Below are 21,924 nucleotides of genomic sequence, written 5' to 3'. Positions count from 1 at the left end.
TTGATTGTTTCACAGCCGTGCCGATTTGAATAGTAATGGGTTGCTTTTTTGAGTGTTAGGAATATGCCACTGTGCATCTAGATTTAATTTCCCCCGACTCAAACGGGCCCCCCTCTTCTTGCTATCAAATAACGGCACGACCATTCATAATAGAACTACTGAGCTCCATTCAAACATCTTAAAAGAAACCACATGGCCATCATGGCACACCAAACAACGACTTTTTATATTCTTCGTTATTGGTGATGATCATAGGCAGCGGCATATAAATAACTGTCGTGCTGCCGATGATCAATACGTCCGAGATGAAGCTACGCCAATGTGCCAGGCGAAACGCGTTGACGTCACCACTTAGCGTGATCACGTGACACCGTGGCTTGTGTGGAAGACGAAGGACGGACGAATCAAATCATGTCGGATTTTACATCCGACCACTGTGATTGAACCAGTACTGGATGGCAAACAACCATATGCATGGACGGACGGACGGATGGTATATAGATCCAGGCGCCTTCTGTCTCAACTTAGAGAGTTCCAGGACCTAGAGCAAACTGCGTGTCAGTGACCTAGCCATACAGATTCTGTTATATCTGGATGCCAGGACTGGAAACATACATCAATCTATTACTGTGGACAGACCTGTCACACATGCAACAGCCCACGAGGTGGTAATGTATTAATCAACAATATCACAGTTACAGCAAGTTATCTATACTGAATTGATTACTGTTGCTACAGGCATCCACTCCACCATCCCACATGATGTCTAATGTTTTGCCTACTAAAGTCGCAGATGTCAGCAATATGATGATGGGTCTGCATGCAGAAAATACTGCTTAAATTGCCATACCCTACAATCATATATCCTTGCGAACTTTAAACGCACTACTAAAAGTACCCTGCAAGATACCTGTGCTTCAATCTATAAATAACAAACACTCACAGCAATCAGCTGCAGACTGGTTTGGCCATTCAAGACATACTCAGAGTCTTATTTTTCATGTCTATACTAATATCCACCAGGTTTTTGATCAGTGCACTGATTTATGCTATTAATCCGATCCCCCAACCCTCCACTCCCTGATACTTACCAAGCCAGTGTTCAGCCCTTGCATTCAATCAACACTCAATTGACTTGTTTATCGGGATTTTTGGAAGGGACAATATTAGTCCCACCTTCTCAGTCAATCGACTCCCGCACTTTAATTCAACTGTTTTTCAGTATGAGTGTATGATATGTGTGTCGGCTGAACACTGTGTCCGGACCACGCTAAATGTCTATGTTTGTCTATGTCCTGTTATAGTCGTGTCTATGTGTTGTCTCTTTTACAAGGTAGCCATACCTTTATTACGGCTACCAACTGTTCATGTAGTTCCAATATTGTTGTGCTAATTTTTTACCTTTTGATACCAATAAATTTAATAAGAATTGTATCTTTACCTCTCTCTGATCATTACATTGTTGCCATAAGTAACTCCTTTTAGGCCCCCTGGTGGTCGACGACTTCCCATTCCCCATCCCTTTTCCCTCATCCCTTTCCCCTTCCTTCCCTTCTTTTTTTGATAGTACTTTTGGTTACAGCAACATTACCCAATTGGGTTTATGATCTAATATAGGTGGTGATACTTGCAACCTATACAATAGTGGACACTTGCGCACTCCCTCTTCCCTTGTTTAAATACCCCTACAATATACTGTCCCTCAACCCTATCCCTACGCAAACAAAAAACACTCCTATACACTTTCTCCACACTGTCCCTTCACCACCACCTGCACTCACCCTGAAAGACAAAAATAAAAGGTTAATTTATAAAAAATAAGAACATCACCAAACATGATCCCAAAAAACATATTATACACACCATGGCTTCCACTCATCTATTTTCCACAACCTCTGTGCATCACCGTCACCCAATTTCTTAAAATCATAATATGCATAGTTAAAAATCCTTCCTTGGACCATGGCCACACACTCCCTTACTTTAACTATTTCTTGCCTGAAAACAAAAATATTCCGCACATCCCACAAACATTCCTTAACACAATTCACCACTATCCACAACAATCTCTCCTCATTCCTTGTTAAATCACACAAACCATACAACACCATCTCATACGTTTAAAACATCCACACCAGTCAATCCCTTCACCATCTTCTCCATCCTACTCCATATTTTCCTAGCATACCGACACTCCCAAAACACATGTATCACTCTCTCAATCCCCCCACACCCACTCCTCGGACACACCTCACTATCAACAAACCTTCTCTGAAACTCCCTAGTAGGCAGACACCCATGCACCCCCATCCATGCATTGTCTTTCTGCCTATTGTCCACTCCCTTACAACACACATTCTTCCAGACTTTCTTACATTCAGCAACTCTCAAACCACCTATTCCTTCCACTTCCTCCCTCTCTTTCAACAACTGCATAATGTTCTTACTCTCACACCATTTATCCCGTGTCACATCTCGCAACTCATACCTCCTCATACACCTATCAATCCTCACATAAAACCAAGGCGCAACAAAACATACAGGCTTCCTCAGATCAACCTCACACAACTTACATTTCCGCAACACACTGCCACCAGCATACATCCTGCAATATTCTCTTTCTCACTTAATCTCACACACATACTTACATACTTCACCACCAGAAACTTCTCAATACTCACCATTCCTTTCCCACCATTCATTGCACCTTTCAGCACTTTCTCTCTCTTCAACTTCTCCATCCGCGACGACCAAAAAAACGAAAAACACACTCTCACAATCTGCTTCATCATTCTATCAGGCGCTGGAAACACATAATACAAAAACAACAAAATCGGCATCAACACAGCTTTCACCACCAACACTTTCCCATTCAACGATAAAGTCCTTAGAGACCAGAAATCTGTTTTCTTTTTCACTCTTGCCAAAACATCCTGCCAACTCTCTCTCCCATACAAATCTCCATCAAACTTAACAACACCCAAAATCCTCAAACCTCCAACACAAAACTTCCAACCACATTGTTCATCTGTTCCCCACACCCCAAACAACTTGCACTCACTCTTTTCCATATTCACACAAAACCCACTTGCCATACAAAAAATCTGAATCAATAGTTTCACCCTTCTTAACCCTACCATTTTGCAAACCACAGTAACATCATCCATATATCCAATCACCTTCAATACTCTACCCCCACTCCCAGGAACCTCCACTCCCCTCACACACTTATCTTTTGCCAACATCCTCAACAACGGCTCAATTACACAAACAAACAAAACAGGCGACAACGGGCATCCCTGTCTCACTCCTGACCCAATGTTGATGTCATTGGTCAGCCATCCATTCAGCAACACCTTACTTACCATACCTCTATACAAACACTTAATCCACCCAATCAGAACCTCAGGTGTCCCCATTCTCCTTAACACTTTAAACATAAACTCATGCGACACTCTATCAAACGCTTTCTCAAAATCCACAGCCAACACAGCCACCTCCTGCTTTTTCTCCTTACATAACCACAACACATCCCTCAGACTCACCAAACTTTCTGCAATCGACCTCCCAGGCACCGCACACACTTGCTCCTCTCCCACCAATTTCTCCGCTACCGCATGCAACCTATTTGCCAACACTTTCGCCACAACCTTATAAATCACACTTTTCATTATAGAATCAGGCATCCTCCCAACTTCCAGAACTTTCATCACCATCTCATACACACAATCACCAATCACATCCCAAAACGCACAATAAAACTCAACAGGCAAACAATCACTACCAGGTGTTTTCCCTTTCTTCATACTCCCAAGACATTCATCAACTTCCTCCTTACTCACTTTCTCCCCTAACATACTCTTATCATCCAAATCCAAACACATCTCAACCTGCTCTCATCCTTCTCAACTCTCGAATCCCTCTTCTTCTCCTTATACAACTCTGCATAAAACCTACAAACTTCTTCCCCCACTCTCTCCTTCCCATTCAATTCCAGCCCATTCTCATCCAACACACTTGACAAATCCACCTTCCCACCATACACCTTCTTAAAGAAAAACTGTGTGCACTTCTCATCCTTCTCTTTCACCACCATCCTCGCTTGCGACATAATCTCTCTCCCTCTCAGTTCCATAAGCACTCTCAACTTCCTTCTTGCTTCCACCAAATCACACCCCACATCCTCTCCCCATTCTCTCAGCTCCTCCAAATATTCTAACCTCTTCAGCCACCATTCATACACCTCACGCTCCTTCCTTGCAATCTCACACCCCTTCCTCACAAAAAAACTCTTAGTCTGCTCTTTCACCCACTCCCACCACTCAATCACACTTAAAAAATCATTCCTCCTCCTCTTCAGTCTTCCAAAAAACACCCCATACTCTCTTTTCACATTCTCATCTTCCAACAACTCCACATTCAACTTCCATACACCTTTACCATACGCTACCTCTGGATCCATACTCACAACACATTGGATCCTACCATGGTCCGAGAAAGGCTCCCGTGTGACTGTAAAATCTCGTGCCTGCAAATTTTTGGAAATAAAACAAAAATCAATACGTGATTGTACTGTTCCCTGATCACTAAAATATGTAAAACCACCACCTTCACCCACATCCCTCAAACCAAACAAACTTAAAACCTCACCCAACTCCTTTCCCGACTTATCAATATTTCCACCACCAGACCCACACCTATCCCCCTTGCGTAAAATACAGTTAAAATCCCCACACACAATAACTAAATCCCCCCCCCCAAAAAAAACGTAATCTTCTCCCATAGGTCCAGCCTTTCTTTCTTCGCCACCGGTGCATACACACAAAACAACTTAAAACACATACCCCCATATTCTAAAAAAACACATACCCCCGTATTCTAAAAAAACAAACACCTCCACCTCCACCTTCCTTAAAACCTTAATCCTCCTATTTTTAAAAAGTGCCCCCACACCTGTACACCTGCTTCGGCTGAAGGACCACACCGCAACCCCCTGATCCCACTTTGCGGTGGGCGGGTCTTCCCTCAAATTTCAGTCCTGTAGGCAGAAAATGTCGGCAGTATACCCGGCCAAGATCTTAAAGACGGCTGCCCACCTACAGGATGTCCCAATACCTCTGCAATTGAGGGAAGACACCCGTAAGGCCATAAAATATTAGATAGGGATCATACTCCCGTCATGACTTTTTTTTCTTCCTGCTTTTTCCGGATCGGGTACGATGGCTCACCCCCAAACCCCGGACTTACCCCTCCGGTCTTCTTCTCCTTCGAACCGGGCCTGCAGTACCCCATCACCTCCTGCAGGCTGGACACCTGACCAGTGCTCACATAAGATGGTGCTTGTGAGGAGTCCGAGTCGACCACTGCTTCAGATGACCCGGGGACTCTGGAAATGAGCCAATGTCCTGGGAGGAAGTAGGGGCCTCTGCGCCCTCCATATTGCTTTTTAAGGAAGGCTGCCCCACTTCCATCCCTTCCTCCGTCTCTGAGTCCTCCGACTCCATACCGCTCCCCTCCGCCTCCCCCTCGGCCATGAGGTTGTCAGGGACACTCCTCTCGGGAAGAGAAGAGGTCCCTTCCTCCGACATGGCGTCCAGAGGGGAGGGACTGGGCTCACCCTCCATAGGTGGGCAGGCATCAGCCCGCACCCCTACTTCCTCGGGTAGCCCTGTGGTCTGGTCGCCGGAGTTCACCGCGGCAGCTGGAGAACCCCTGGCCACATCTGCGTACGACAGTACCCGTCTCTCCACAACCGCTGCTGGAGCCTCCACTGATCTTACTTCCGCCACCACGGTTGTGGATTCTGATGTTTCCCCAGGCTTTGAAACGTTCGGGCACTGCCTAGCCAGATGGGTTCGGCTCCCACAGATGGGGCAGCTCTTACTCTCTGGACATTGGCTCGCCCCGTGACCCTGCTTGAAGCAGTTACGGCAGGTCAACCCGGCCTCGCACTGGTCCTTCGTGTGCCCAAAGGCGAAGCACTGCCTGCAGAAAAGTGGTTGGCCAGGGTACCACAGGTAACCACGGTTCCGCCCTATGGAAAAGGATTGGGGGGGTGCCGGACGCCACCGACCCCTTCCTTGTCCGCCTGGAAGGTGACCCAGAATCTACGCTGCCCATTAAAGGTACCGAAAACGTTCGTCAGTTTCACGCCCGCAGAAACTGACTCGCAGTACCTATGCAAAAAGGCCCATCACGTACAAAAGGGTTGTACATATGCACAGTGATGGGGAGCCGCACTGTCGTCTCACTCGACAGGAACATGATCCCATCCAATAGTTCATGGCCCTCCTTCTCTCCCTCCTGAAGCAGGCATGTCTGTAGATATTCCTTCTTCCAGAATGTAACGTCATACAAACCGGTGGTGGGGAAACACTGCACGCAGAAAATGCTTTCTCTCGCCATCCGAAAAAGTTCCTCGATCAACTTCTTCTGTACAAAATGCAAGCCAACAGCTTCACGTTTAGACTCGGCCACGGCCAGTCTCAAAGTATTGGGTGCATTAGGAGGCCCAATCATCCTCTCGCTCACCGATCCCACCCCCACCACATGGATGGCAGGGCGAGGCGATCGCAACCCGTTGTCTGGGGACTAAGCCTCGGGCCAATAGCAGCAAGGGGGGCCCTCCGTAGAGAACGATCCCCCCAAGGCCGACCTCCGGGTACCCCAGACACCTCTTGACTAAGAATCAGGCAGTGGAGACTACACTTGATCTTAGCCAAAAGGCCGAGAAGCGATAACCCAATTATTCTCTGTTCCGAGCGAGCGGCTTTCTGGCCCCACCGGAGGGCTCACTGAGAGTTGCCCGTTTGCCTGTACCCGGCAATCGCCCTTCCCCCCCAGTCTAGGCTGTCCGGAGGTGTGAATCCGCAGCCAGACGGGCATCGCTGCCCTACAGACCTAATCCCCCGTCTACTGGACAATTCACACTTTTCTGACACCTGCCCAACATTGCTGGAGCCCAGCCATGACCTTTAGTCATCCCAAAATAAGAATTGCACAGATTCAGGTGCTTCGCGTTGCTCCTTGTGCACGTTCAACGAGGAAAATCATTTGCATGCAACAAGGCACACAGCAATGGAGCAAATTCAGCCCCCGTGTGTGACAGCAGAGTGGTCACTGCTTATCGAAGGCTTCATTTTGGGCCTTAGGAGAGAGAGAGAGAGAGAGAGAGAGAGAGAGAGAGAGGAGTAGAACACTAGCTGACTTGTCGAAAATTGGATGCCCTGACTAAATCTAGGTGTTGCAGAATAGGTAACTTCGCCGAGTAGTGTCATTTGGTGAGCAGCCAAAAAAGGTCTGCCTTCCCCCAAGAAAGTGACAAGAAGCAATGAAGACAAAGACACAAGGGTTAAATGCCAGTTTATTGCAAGGAACCGAGTTTAAGCAAGAAACATTGAAAAATCATCCAACTTGTTTGTCTTGTTGCTGTCAATCTATTTTTTGACACTGCGTAAGAGAGGGGTGCACCGGTCCTGGAGGTACTGCAATACCAGGTCGATGCGTGGAGTGGACAGAGCAAGCTCTTCTTCCATCTCCCTGTTCTAAAAATCCATTTAATATATGGTCCCCAGATAGGGGACGTATCAGATATTAAACTGATAAGAACAGATTTTTTCTATTGAAAAACCTGTGGCGTGCAAAACACAACCCAAAAACTCCACCCAGTGCAGGAAAAAATGTGCACACACATAAAGAGTGAAACACAAAAAACTGCGACGGGTGCATCGTCAAATGGTCCTCCGAAAAGGACCCAGCTCTGATCCCCCGGGGTGTTAGGCTCCTGACAGGGAAAAGAGTAACTGTGATCCATACAGCCGAAGCCATATGGACCCATCTTGGTCCAAGCAGCCGAAGCCACAAGGACCCAACATCCTCGGTGGGACTGCTGAAACAGAACCCTACTCGGTGAGGCTCCCCTGAAGGGAGACAGCGAACTAAGCCAGAAGGCCATGTCCACCAACTCCCAAGACTTTCAGAGCAGGCCCGAGGATCAGCTCCCTACTCGCCACATTAAAAGTGCAAGCACCAAACAAAAAAAGTGACAAAACGTAACAAACAGGGGGTAAAATAAAAAAGAAAGTGGGGGAAATGGAAAGTGGCCACCGTGCAATACGATGGCCGGCCCTCCGGCCAGGAATAAAAATTCCTCTGGTCCTAGCCAAAAGGCTCGGCCCTAGAGCAGGTGTCAAAAAGGTGTATGTGGAGATCAGTGACCTAAGGTGCCACACGATGAGTGCCCCTCAACACTTGTGCAATGTATGGCACCCCTGGGGCACTATCTCCACAGGCTTTTCAGTGGTCCCTAGCCCCCGGTCCGGACCGGCAGCACCCTTCCCAGCCAGAAAGGTAGGAGAAGAGGTTGGGGAGTGCCTACCTAAGCAGACACTACCCACAACCCCTATCTCTCCCACCTAATCACATTCTGGAAGTACTACCCGCTCCTCCCGGTAAAGAGAGGAGCAAGGGTTCCCTCCAGAACAACTGACTGGGGCAGATACCACCAAATCCAGGCCAAAGGCCAGGGACCCGGCCTCTTGGCTTCGACCTCATGCCTCTCTTTCCCGATCAGAAGGCTTTCACCTCTACGCCAACAGGCTTAGCGTCCGCCGACTGCCATCCCTTTCCCCCTCTCACAGGGTACCGGGGACAGTCAGCTTAGCACCACCTATTGGCAACTGATAAGAACAGATTTTTTTTAATTCTTTTATTTAAAATTTCACAGATAAAATACAAAGTTTTTTACATTGATCCAAAAAATAAGTACAAGACAAAAATCACGTGACATTTGTACAAAATATAATACAAGAAATATAACAAAGGTTTACAATAAGTACAGAAAAATAAAATACAAAAAAGTTTACAATATTTACATAAAAACACCCACATCCCTCCCAAAAACCCACCCACAAAAAACCCTCCCACCAAACCCCAATGGTACATAGCAAAATAACAAAATATACAACAACAACAAAATACAAGAATACAGCAAATAAAGTTCACATGAAAAACATTTTTACAAAAAACCCCTTCCACCCATCAATTAGCACAAAATATCAAAACTACCCCTACAATATACTGTCCCTCAACCTTATCCCTACACAAACAAAAAACACTCCTATACACTTTCTCCACACTGTCCCTTCACCACCACCTGCACTCACCCTGAAAGACAAAAACAAAAGGTTAATTTATCAAAAAATAAGAACATCATCAAACATAATCCCAAAAAATTATATACACCATTGCTTCCACTCATCTATTTTCCACAACCTCCGTGCATCACCCTCACCCAATTTCTTAAAATCATAATATGCATAGTTAAAAATCCTTCCTCGGACCATGGCCACACACTCCCTCACTTTAACAATCTCCTGTCTGAAAATAAAAATATTACGCACATCCCACAAACATTCCACACCAGTCAATCCCTTCACCATCTTCTCCATCCTACTCCATATTTTCCTAGCATACCGACACTCCCAAAACACATGTATCACTCTCTCAATCCCCCCACACCCACTCCTCGGACACACCTCACTGTCAACAAACCTTCTCCTTCACTGAAATTCCCTAGTAGGCAAACACCCATGCACCCCCATCCATGCAATGTCTTTCTGCCTATTGTCCACTCCCTTACAACACACATTCTTCCAGACTTTCTTACATTCAGCAACTCTCAAACCACCTATTCCTTCCACTTCCTCCCTCTCTTTCAACAACTGCACAATCTTCTTACTCTCACACCATTTATCCCGCGTCACATCTCGCAACTCATACCTCCTCATACACCTATCAATCCTCACATAAAACCAAGGCGCAACAAAACATCCAGGCTTCCTCAGATCAACCTCACACAACTTACATTTCCTCAACACACTGCCACCAGCATACCTCACCATACATCCTGCAATATTCTCTTTCTCACTTAATCTCACACACATACTTATATACTTCACCACCAGAAACTTCTCAATACTCACCATACCTTTCCCACCATTCATTGGACTTTTCATCACTTTCTCTCTCTTCAACTTCTCCATCCGCGACGACCAAAAAAACGAAAAACACACTATCACAATCTGCTTCATCATTCTATCAGGCGCCGGAAACACATAATACAAAAACAACAAAATAGGAGTCACAACCAACACTTTCCCTTCCATCGATAAAGTCCTTAGAGACCAAAAATCAACTTTCTTCTTCACTCTCGCCAAAACATCCTGCCAACTCTCTCTCCCATACAAATCCTTATCAAACTTAACCCCCAAAATCCTCAAACCTCCAACACAAAACTTCCAACCACATTGTTCAACCGTTCCCCACACCCCAAACAACTTGCACTCACTCTTCCCCATATTCACACAAAACCCACTTGCCATACAAAAAATATTAATCAATAATTTTACCCTTCTTAACCATATGATATCCTTGCAAACCACAGTAACATCATCCATATATCCAATCACCTTCAGAACTCTGCCACCACTCCCAGAAACCTCCACTCCCCTCACACACTTATCTTTCGCCAACATCCTCAACAATGGCTCAATTACACAAACAAACAAAACAGGCGACAACGGGCATCCCTGTCTCACTCCTGACCCAATGTTTATGTCATTGGTCAACCACCCATTCACCAACACCTTACTTACCATACCTCTATACAAACACTTAATCCACCCAATCAAAACCTCAGGTATCCCTATCCTCCTCAACACTTTGAACATAAACTCATGCGACACTCTATCAAACGCTTTCTCAAAATCCACAGCCAACACAGCCACCTCCTGCTTCCTCTCCTTACACAACCACAACACATCCCTCAGACTCACCAAACTTTCTGAAATTGACCTCCCAGGCACCGCACACACTTGCTCCTCTCCCACTAATTTCTCCACCACCGCACGCAACCTATTCGCCAACACTTTCGCCACAACCTTATAATCCACATTCAACAACGATATAGGCCTCAGGCATTCACCAATCACATCCCAAAATTCACAATAAAACTCCACAGGCAAACCATCACTACCAGGCGTCTTCCCTTTCTTCATGCTTCTAAGACATTCATCAACTTCCTCCTTACTCACTTTCTCCCCTAACATACTCTTATCATCCAGATCCAAACACATCTCCACCTGCTTCAACACATCCTTCTCCACTCTCGCATCCCTCTTCTTTTCCTTATACAACCCCGCATAAAACTTGCACACTTCTTCCCCCACTCTCTCTTTCCCATTCACTTCCAGTCCATTCTTATCCAACACACTTGACAACTCCACCTTCCCACCATACACCTACTTAAAGAAAAAACTAGTACACTTCTCATCCTTCTCTTTCACCACCATCCTTGCTTGCGACATAATCTCTCTCCCTCTCCGTTCCATAAACACTCTCAACTTCCTTCTTGCTTCCACTAAATCACACCCCACATTTTCTCCCCATTCCCTCAGCTCCTCCAAATATTCCAACCTCTTCAGCCACCATTCATACACCTCACGCTCTTTCCTCGCAATCTCACATCCCTTTCTCACAAAAAAACTCTTTGTCTGTACTCTCACCCACTCCCACCACTCAATCACACTTAAAAAATCATTCCTCCTCCTCTTCAGTTTCACAAAAAATTCACCATACTCTCTTTTCACGCTCTCATATTCCAACAACTCCACATTCAACTTCCACACACCTTTACCATACATTACCTCTGGATCCATACTCACAACACATTCGATCCTACCATGGTCCGAGAAAGGCTCCCGATGCACGGCAAAGGACTCCGCCTGCAAATTTTTTGAAACAATACAAAAATCAATGCGTCACTGTACAGTGCCTTTATCGCTAAAATAAGTAGACTCACCACCCTCACCCACATCCCTTAAACCAAATAAACGCACAATCTCACCCAACTCCTTCCCCGATTTGTCAATATCACCTCCATCCCCACTACGTATAATACAATTAAAATCACCGGATCCCTCCCCCCTATAAAAACTTAATTTTCTCCCACAGGTCCAGCCTTCCCTTCTTATCAACAGGTGCATAGACACAAAATAATTTAAAACAAACACCCCCATATTCCAAAAAAACACACACACACACACATCTCCCCACCTCCACCTCCCTTAAAATCTTAATTCTACTATTTTTTAAAAGAATCCCCACACCCGTATTCCTGCTTCGGCCAAAGGACCACACCGCAACCCCCTGAGTCCACGTTGCGGTGGGCGGGTCTTCCCTTAAATTGCAGTCCTGTAGGCAGTAAATGTCGGCAGCATACCTGGCCAGGATCTCAAAAATAGCCGCCCGCCTACAGGTCGTCCCAATACTAATGCAATTGAGGGAAGATACCCGTAAGGCCATACAATATTAGATAGGGATCATATTCCCGTAATGACTTTTTCTTTTTTCCGGCTCTGGTTCGGTGGCTTACCCCTGATCCAGCACTTACCCCTCCGGTCTTCCTCTCCTCCTTCTCCTTACCCTTCTCCACCGAACCTGGCCTGCAGTACCCCATCACCTCCTGCAGGCTGGACACCTGACCAGTGCTCACGTATGATGGTGCTTGTGAGGAGTCCGAGTCGACAACTGCTTCCGATGACCCGGGGAGTCGGGAAAGGAGCCAATGTCCTGGGAGGAAGTAGGGGCCACCGCGCCCTCCATCTTCCTTTTTAAGGAAGGCTGCCCCACTTCCTCGGGTAGCCCTGTGGTCTGGTCGCCGGATTTCACCGCGGCAGCCAGAGGACCCCTAGCCACATCTGCGTACGACAGTACCCTTTGCTCCACAACCGCTTCTGGAGCCTCCACCGCCTTACTGCCACCACGGTTGTGGGCTCTGATGGCTTCGCTGGTTTCCCAACCTTAGGGCACTGCCTAGCCAGGTGGGTACGGCTCCCGCAGATGTGGCAGCTATTACCCTCTGGACACTGGCTCGCCCCGTGACCCTGCTTGAAGCAGTTGCAGCAAGCCAACCCGGACTCGCACTGGTCTTTCGTGTGCCCAAAGGCGAAGCACTGCCTGCAGAACTGTGGCTGGCCAGGGTACCACAGATACCCACAGTTCCGCCCTATGGAGAAGGTCTGAGGGGGGTGCTGGACACCACCGACCCCTTCCTTATCCGCCTGGAAGGTGACCCAGAATCTACGCTTCCCATTGAAGGTACCGAAAACATTTGTCAGTTTCACGCCCGCAGAAACTGACTCGCAGTACCAATGCAAAAAGGCAGCGATCTCCCCATCCTGTGCAAAAGGGTTGTACATATGTACAGTGATGGGGAGCCGCACCGTCGTCTCACTCAACAGGAACATGATCCCATCCAATAGTTCATGGCCCTCCTTCTCTCCCTTCCGAAGCAGGCATGTCTGCAGGCCTTCCTTTTTCCAGAATGTAACATCATACAATCCAGTGGTGGGGAAACACTGCACGCAAAAAATGCTTTCTCTCTGCATCCCAAAAAGTTCCTCGATCAGCTTCTTCTAGACAAAGTGCAAACCAACAGCTTCACGTTTAGACTCGGCCACGGCCAGTCTCAAAGTATTGGGTGCATTAGGAGGCCCAATCATCCTCTCGCCCACCGATCCCACCGCCACCACATGGGTGGCAGGGAGAGACGATCGCAACTCGTTGTCTGGGGACTAAGCCTCGGGCCAATAGCAGCAAGAGGGCTCCCTCCGTAGAGAACTGTAACGGACATATGCATGCTGCCGGGACAGTTATAATCTTCATGCAGGGAGGACTACAAGGAACTGCATGGCTTGTCACAATTGGATGTACCACATTGTATTCTGAGCTCAAAGGGTTAATTGGACAAGTCTCTTTCACTGCTGAATGCTAATGTACCCTTCGCATAGCTAATGAGAACTCTCTTTTGTGTAGGTAACAGCCCCCCTGTGAGGTGTATGCTGATGGGGATTATGTGTGAGTGATAATTGTTTTAAAGGTTAATTGAATTCTATTGTCTGATCAAGTTAAGTTCAGGAGCCAAAAAGTCTAGCGGCTGATTGGCTCAAGGGAGTGTCATTTGTTTCTGTACAGTTTGTAACCAGATATAAGGAGGAAAAATGTGGCATTAAAAGTTAGTCCTGCTTGACTCTGCAAACGTAGCCCGTCTCGTTTCTTGGAAGGGCGTTCGATGGGATATACCATGGGATGTACTTGCATATCGCAGCTTGCCAGGGAAAAGGACGTCACCAACGGCTGAGACCCTCTCACCAGTGGGTAGCCGTTACAAGAACGATCCCCCCAAGGCCGACCTCCGGGTACCCCAGACACCTCTTGACTAAGAATCAGGCAGTGGAGACTACACTTGATCTTAGCCAAAAGGCCGAGAAGCGATAACCCAATTATTCTCTGTTCCGAGCGAGCGGCTTTCTGGCCCCACCGGAGGGCTTGCTGAGAGTTGCCCGTTTGCCTGTACCCGGCAAACGCCCTTCCCCCCAGTCTAGGCTGTCCGGAGGTGTGAATCCGCAGCCAGAAGGGTGTCGCTGGCCTACAGGCCTGATCCCCTGTCTACTGGACAATCCACCCTTTTCTGACACCTGCCCAACACTGCTGGAGCCCAGTCATGACCCTCAGTCATCCGAAAATAAATATTGCACACATTCAGGTGCTTCTCATTGCTCCTCGTGCACGTTCAGCTAGGAAAATCATTTGCATGTGCCGGCCTCTTAGTTAGCATAACGTGGACTTAGTTAACATAACGTGGAAGAAAATCGAGGGCCACTAGAGGGAGTCAAAGACTAAGGGATCCTACGGATAACAATAAAAAACCCTTGCCACAGCTGACTTTTCAAGCTAGCTGCTGCATGCAGCAAGGCACACAGCAATGGAGCACATTCAGCCCCCTTGTTTGACAGCAGAGTGGTCACTGCTTATCGAAGGCTTCATTTTGGGCCTTAGGAGAGAGAGCGAGGAGTAGAACACTAGCTGACTTGTCGAAAATTGGACGCCCTGACTAAATCTAGGTTTTGCAGAATAGGTAACTTCGACGAGTAGTGTCATTTGGTGAGCAGCAAAAAAAGGTCTGCCTTCCCCCAAGAAAGTGACAAGAAGCAATGAAGACAAAGACACAAGGGTTAAATGTCAGTTTATTGCAAGGAACCGAGTTTAAGCAAGAAACATTGTCAGCAACAAGAAGACACAAGACAAACAAGTTGGATGATTTTCCAGTTAAATCTATTTTTTGACACTGCGTAAGAGAGGGGTGCACCGGTCCTGGAGGTACTGCAAGACCAGGTCGATGCGTGGAGTGGACAGAGCAAGCTCTTCTTCCATCTCCCTGTTCTAAAAATCCATTTAATATATGGTCCCCAGATAGGGGACATATCAGATATTAAACTGATAAGAACAGATTTTTTTTTTTTCCATCAGACTGAATCACTTCCTCAGCATAACTCTCCCGAACCCTTCACTGACAGTGTTCATTTCATCATCTGGGCATTAATTTCATAAAAAAACAGCACATAGATATAAAAATATTTACAACCCCCCCCCCTCCACCTCTTGAAATTCCACACCCCATTAGCCTCCTCCTCCCCTAACCTCCTCCTTTCCAATATCAGCACATAATACAGCTTTGCCACACACCACTCTACACACTCTTCTTCAGTCAGCACCAACTTATTTTTCCTTAATGCACACCTCGCCCCCCACAACACTTCTTTAAAAATAGCCGAAAAAATACACATTTTCCGCCGTGCCTCCCTCCCACCACTAGCCAATCAGTACACACCTGAAACAAAGGTCACATTTTGCACATTAAACACTCTTTTTAAGAAGCCTTCCATCCTCATCCACACTTCTTTCACGAAAGTACATTCCCAAAAAATATGTCTAACCATAGGCGTGCGCACAGGGTGTGCCAGGTGTTCCCAGGCACACTCTAATCACCCTGTACAGCACAGATTCTCTCTACTGCCCTGGAACCCCCCCTTCCCCCCACAGTGCTGCCGGCTACCCTCCTCTCCTTTCTCAACCGGCTGCTGCTGCGGGCACACACAGGGGGATGTTTTAGGATGAGTGGGGAAGGGGACCAGTAAATATGTGATTTACTGGCCCCTTCCCTTTATTAGTGAACACAGTGAGTGATTAGTAGACTGTGTTTTGAGCTTTGGGGTGCACACCCTAATCCAATAGGCTGCGCACACCTATGTGTCTTAACATTCTCTCTCCCTCCGCAATCTCTTCTAGGACAGACCTCACTCCGCACAAGATCTCTGGCTTTCAAGAACTCAGTTATGCAAGGCCATCCATCCAATCTCTTTTCTGTTTATTTGTTTTTCCTGTCACAGACATATTCTTCCAACATTCTTCTGCCCGCTTTCAATTTAAACCTGAAATGTTAGACACCACCTCCTCCTTCCTTAACCATTTCCACAAACATGCTTTGTTGACTGCATTCTGCCCTAGTACAAGAAGCCCTTTCTGCTCAAAAAAGGATCTCATCCTTAAATAGTAACTAGGGGAAACTAGAGACATAGGTCTCCTCAAGTCTTTTTTACACCACCCCCATTTTAAAAGTGACCATCCTATCAAGTATCTCATTAGAGAGGCTGCCTTCCCTCCTGTCGCAAAGACCTTATGATGGGCCAGCCACCACTGTACTTCAAGAAATCTCTGCTCTGTTTTCATCACTACTTCTCTTGAAACTCTTTCCAAATGTCAAACGGGTAAGCTTAGCCATCTCATAACCTTAAAGATAATGTGCATCCTCTGCCTGCCCCTTGCTCGCTACATCTGCATATGTAAGTCTTTTCCTTATTAAAGGAGAACTGGCAGACTCAGAACCCGAGCCTCCATAGTCAGGGTCAGCCACGCCTTCCCCTCCCCCTCCTCCTCCCCCTCCTCCTGCTTTTTCCTCCCGAGCCCTTTTGGTGGAGGACTGAGCAGTCTTATCCATTGCGATGACAAGTCTCTGCCCGCACTCCAGAGACTCGTCGCTGTCCATTTTCTCATCTCCTTCCTCATCACTAATGGGACAGACCACCTATTAAGTCCGAAACCTGCCCCGGACTCATAAAGGCCTGGCCCCCCTGTCCTTCCTCCACACCAACACCAGGTTGGCTCGTCGGGGATCCATCCCTCTCCGCTTCCACACCGACATCTTCCCCCGCAGCAACCTCAAGGCTCACGGCGTCAGCCCTGGCACTAGTAGCAGCACCGGCCTCGCTGTTCACTGCCTCAGATTGAGCTGTGGGTGCAGCATCATTGGTCTCTGGCTCTGAGCGCGCAGCTGGCTGACCCACATTAGCAGGTCGAGCTCTGCTACCCTGCCTCCGAGCCAGGTAATCTGACCTCCGCTGCTCCTCTTCCTCTTTTGCCAAGTTCCTGGCTATCATCTTATTCAGTTCTGAAAATGTTTTAGTTGAGGAATATTCCAGACATTGTCTTGCAAGGTGACCTGCCATTTTGCAAATGTCAGACTTTCTTCTGCTTACACTTTTTAGAAGAGTGGTCTTCTGTTCCACAGAACCTACACTTCAACCCCTTATCACAGTCCCCACTTGTGTGGCCATAAACGCAGCATTTTCTGAAGTATACAGGTTGTCCGGGATAGAAAAGGAACCCCCTTTCCCCACCAATGTTAAACACAGCCGAGGGCCTCCTCACCTCCCCAACACACGCTGAATCACGCCAAAACTTCCCAAAGAACCTATACTTCCCAGTCCATAGCTCAAACTTATTCAGTACCTTATCTCCACCGCGTAAATCCTCACAATAATTGTTCAAAAATGCCTTCACCAAATTCACATCCGCAAAGGGGTTGTATAGATGGACAACAATGGCTTTCTCCTCCTGCATAAACAGTGGTATAACTTCCATCCTCCTTAATAGATAATTTTCCTCGTTTCTCACCTTCTCATAAGCGTTCCAACACATCTCGGAAGAAAGAAGAGTTACATCATATAACCTCTGTTGCGGAAAATCTTGTAGACAAACAATGTCTCTTACCCTTAGGCACAGGAAATCCAACAAAACATCGACCACGATAGTCCTCAAATCGACCTCCGCTTTAAACTCCGGCTTCACAAGGAACCGTATCGAATCCCATAATCCATGGGTGCTATCTTCCTCCGTCCAGCGGGAACCCCCAAGGGGGCCCCAGAAACACGTCAAAAACGCCTTTGAAAAGGCGATCGCTTCACGTTTCCCGGGGACTAATCCTAAGGCCAATAGCAGCAAGGGGGGCCCTCCAAAGAGAAAACGTTCCCCCCAAGGCCAACCGTCGGGTACCCCGGGCACCTCTTGGTAAGTCACAAAGCAATATTTAAGTTTATTTTGCAAAGTCCATCAAGGTATAGTCTCTCAGCAGACTGAAGGTCAGTCTGCGACAGTCCTCAATGGACATCCTCTGCCGGTGGTGTACGCGGCGGTTCCTGGCGTACCATAAAGCGTCTTTAAAGCAACACAGCACCTGCCAGGCACTGTCAATGTCCTCCTGTGAATGAGTTCCACAGAAGAGTCCGTTTAACACACCAAAGTGTGTAATAGCAGTCTGTGGTACAAAGTCTTTAAGTTCAGGTTCCAAGGCCGTCAACAGGCCCTGTGCAAAGGGGCACTCCCAGAAAACATGATAGGATGTTTCCTCCTGGATGATGCAAAAGGGGCAGTGCCTGTATCTGCACAGGTTTCTGGCATGCAAGAATGTCCTGAGTAGCAATCCCCCTTGGATTGCCATCCATGCCTGATCTTTGTGCCTGTTGGTGAGTCTCTTTGAAGAAACATTCCTCCAGACCACTTTGCAAGTGGCTGAAGGGAGGCCTGGAATCGACTCCAAGATGTCCGATGCTCTGATCAACTTGTAGATAGTTTTTGGCTTCCACAAGTCGGGCTTAACTCCATGCAGTCCCAGCTCCTTGATGAACTTGAAAGTATCCAAGTAATACCATGGAGCATCCCAAATGTAGGGGATGGAACTGTCCCATTTTTCCCATCCAAGAGACTTCCAAAGAGGCAGGAGGAAAAAACGGGACATGGAGTTACCGCCAGAGTCCACAGTTCTGTCAACCAAAGTCCTGTGGATGCAGTTACAGGCAAAGAACACCCTCAGTAATGTGGCGATGTCGGGCACGCCCTTACCGCCCTTGAGAGGTTCCTTGAACATAACAGTCCGCTTTACTCTGTCCATTTTGGAGTCCCAGATGAAGTGAAACACCGCCCTGGTGATGGCCTTGCAGGTGTTGTCCCGGGGGGGCCAGGCCTGGGCGAGGTACTGCAACACAGGGAGAATCTCGCTGCGGAGTACCAGTGTTTTCCCTTCGATGGTAAGTTCTCTGTTGCTCCAAAGTCCAAACTTCTGTCTCATCTTAGCCAGTCTTTCCTCCCAGGACTTCAGGGCTGCGCCCTCTGCTCCAAAGTCCTCGCAAGTCTGGACGAGTGTGTCGATGGAGCGCTGGTCGGCACAGAACACCGTCACGTCATCCATGTAGAGCGAGCACTTGACCTCCCGTCTTTCCGGTCCTGGTGCGGTAATCCCTCTGATCTCTGGGTTCTGTCTGATGCTTTGGGCGAATAGCTCTATACAGCAAACAAAAAGCAGAGGTGAGAGAGGGCAGCCTTGTCTGACCCCCGAGAGAACCTCGAAGGGGTCAGTTTTCCAACCATTTACCAGCACCAAACTACAAATGTCTTTATACATTACATTCACATACGAACAAAACAGTTCCCCAAGACCAAGCCTGCGCAGGGTTCTGCACATGAACTCATGGGAGACACGGTCAAAGGCCTTCTCCTGGTCAAGACTGCGGTCCTGGATGTACTGGACCGTGTCCCTGACAAGCGCGAGGCTGTCTGCAATCCTTCTGCCAGGAATGCCACAAGTTTGATCCGGGTGGATGATCTGTCCGATGACAGATTTCAGCCTGTTGGCCAAAACCTTGGCAAGGATTTTGTAGTCCACGTTCAAAAGAGAGATCGGACGCCAATGTTTCAGGTCCGATCTCTCCCCTTTGCGCTTATACAAAATCATGATCATCCCCTTTCTCAGTGAAGGAGGCATTCTACCCTCCACCACCATCTCCTCGTACAGCTCGAGCAGGTCCGGGCCCACGAGGTCCCACAGGGCTACATAGAGCTCAACTGGGAGACCATCGCAGCCCGGGGTCCTGCCCCGCCTAAAGGATTTAGCGGCAGAGTGCAGCTCCTCCAACCCCAAGGGGGCGTTGACGGTCGATGAACCTGCAGGATCAATTTGGTTAGTGATACCTGACAGGAACCTGTCGGCTGCCTCCGAGTCCGTTTCTTTCGGGGAGTAGAGCTTGGTGTAGTAGTCTTCAACTACTTGCATTACAGCCTCCTTCCCCTTCTGGAGAGTTCCGGTCTCGTCACGCAGTTCAGACAAGGGAGTGTGTCCTGAATGGAGTTTCCTGAAAAAGAAAGAGTTACACTTCTCATCTTTCTCAAGATTCTCCACCTTGGCGCGATTATTGGATGTTTAATTGACTTGTTTAGTTTTGAGTGTGAGGTCCATGGGGAGAACAAGGTATGTTGGGGAGCTAGGTGTTGTTCCAGCTTGACCCAGTCTTTTTCCTTGCTGTGGCAGTGCCAGTCTATTATTCTGGTGACATGTGACACCTGGTGGTACTTTTTGTAGTCAGGAAGTCCTATCCCGCCCTTGCATTTAGGTAGAGTAAGTAGGGGAAGGTTGATCCTGGGGTTTTTGTCAGCCCATAGGAACCGTCTTTGTATTCTGAGTAGTTTGGTGAAAAATTAGTTTGGTACAGATATGGGTAGAGCATTGAGGATATATAAGAGTCTGGGTAGGACTGTCATCTTCAGGATCGAGGCATGAAAACATTTTTGGAGTCCATTTATGAAGGTCATTAGTAATTGATCGCAGTAGTGGAATGTAATTGGCCTGGAAAAGTGAGTCTATGTTGTTGGTTAGGTGGACACCCAAGTATTTAAAGGAGGAGGGGACCCAGTGGAATGAATGGTTGGATTTCAAGTGGGTAACTTGGTCATGGGTTAAGGTCAGGTTAAGGGCTTCCGATTTAGATTTGTTAATTTTGAAATTGGAGATGTACCCAAATGTTTCAAATAAATTTTTGTAGGTTGGGGATGGAAAAAAAGGGTCTTGTGAGAAAGAACAGTAAATCGTCTGCATAAGCAGCTACTTTGAACTCATTATTACCTATCTTAAAGCCTCTTACATCTTTAGACAAGTTGATAGCTCTGATCAGGGGTTCTAGGGAAATGATAAAGAGTATGGGAGAGAGTGGGCACCCCTGGCGTGTCCCATTCCGTATATCTATTGGATTGGATAGAGTGTTGTTAACTTTTATTCTGGCCTTTGGATGTTGGTATAAGGCCGATAGCCAGGACAACATGCCTCCCCCCAATCCTATATGAGTGCAGGTGGAGAACATGTAGTCCCAGGATATTCTATCAAAAGCCTTTTCGGCGTCGGTGGATAATAACATCCCGTTGAGTTTGAAGTCTTGGGCCAAATGTATCAGGTTGAGTGCCTTTGTGATGTTGTCACGCGCCTCTCTCCCTGGCATAAAGCCCACCTGTTCCGGGCCTATTATTTTGTTAAGTAAGGGTTTCAGTCTGTTCGCCAAGATCTTTGCTAGGAGTTTTAGGTCAGTATTTAGTAGCGATATGGGTCTGAAGTTAGCGCAGTCAGAGTGGTCTTTATCGGGCTTGGGAATTACCGCAATGTGGGCCATCAGGAAGGAACTGGAGTCGTGTTTGTTTTTCGCTAGGTGGTTGAAGGAGCAAAGAAGGGGTTTACATAGAATGTTCATATAAGTCTTATAATATTGAGACGTAAAGCCGTCTTATAAGTCCGTAATAGCTGTTTGCAACTCCAAAAGGTTTATAGGTTCTTCTAATTTGGATGTGTCTTCGTGGTTGAGTGTTGGGAGTTCGCTATCTTTTAGAAATTTTAGTATTGCTTCTCGTTTGGTGGTTGTGACATGGTGT

The 21,924-nt window shown here is 47.3% G+C and overlaps 2 pseudogenes; both read right to left on the bottom strand.

Annotated features, from left to right (window-relative positions):
* Positions 1 to 7,459: 7,459 nt before the first annotated feature.
* Positions 7,460 to 7,634, bottom strand: LOC120938576 (annotated as a pseudogene).
* Positions 7,635 to 15,197: 7,563 nt separating this feature from the next.
* Positions 15,198 to 15,376, bottom strand: LOC120938610 (annotated as a pseudogene).
* Between the last annotated feature and the right edge of the window lie 6,548 nt (positions 15,377 to 21,924).

This window comes from Rana temporaria, chromosome 4, assembly GCF_905171775.1.
Source record: "Rana temporaria chromosome 4, aRanTem1.1, whole genome shotgun sequence".
NCBI classification, from domain to species: Eukaryota; Metazoa; Chordata; class Amphibia; order Anura; family Ranidae; genus Rana; species Rana temporaria.
Note: the sequence above shows the minus strand (reverse complement) of the source record. Positions and strands in the feature narration are given on the sequence as shown.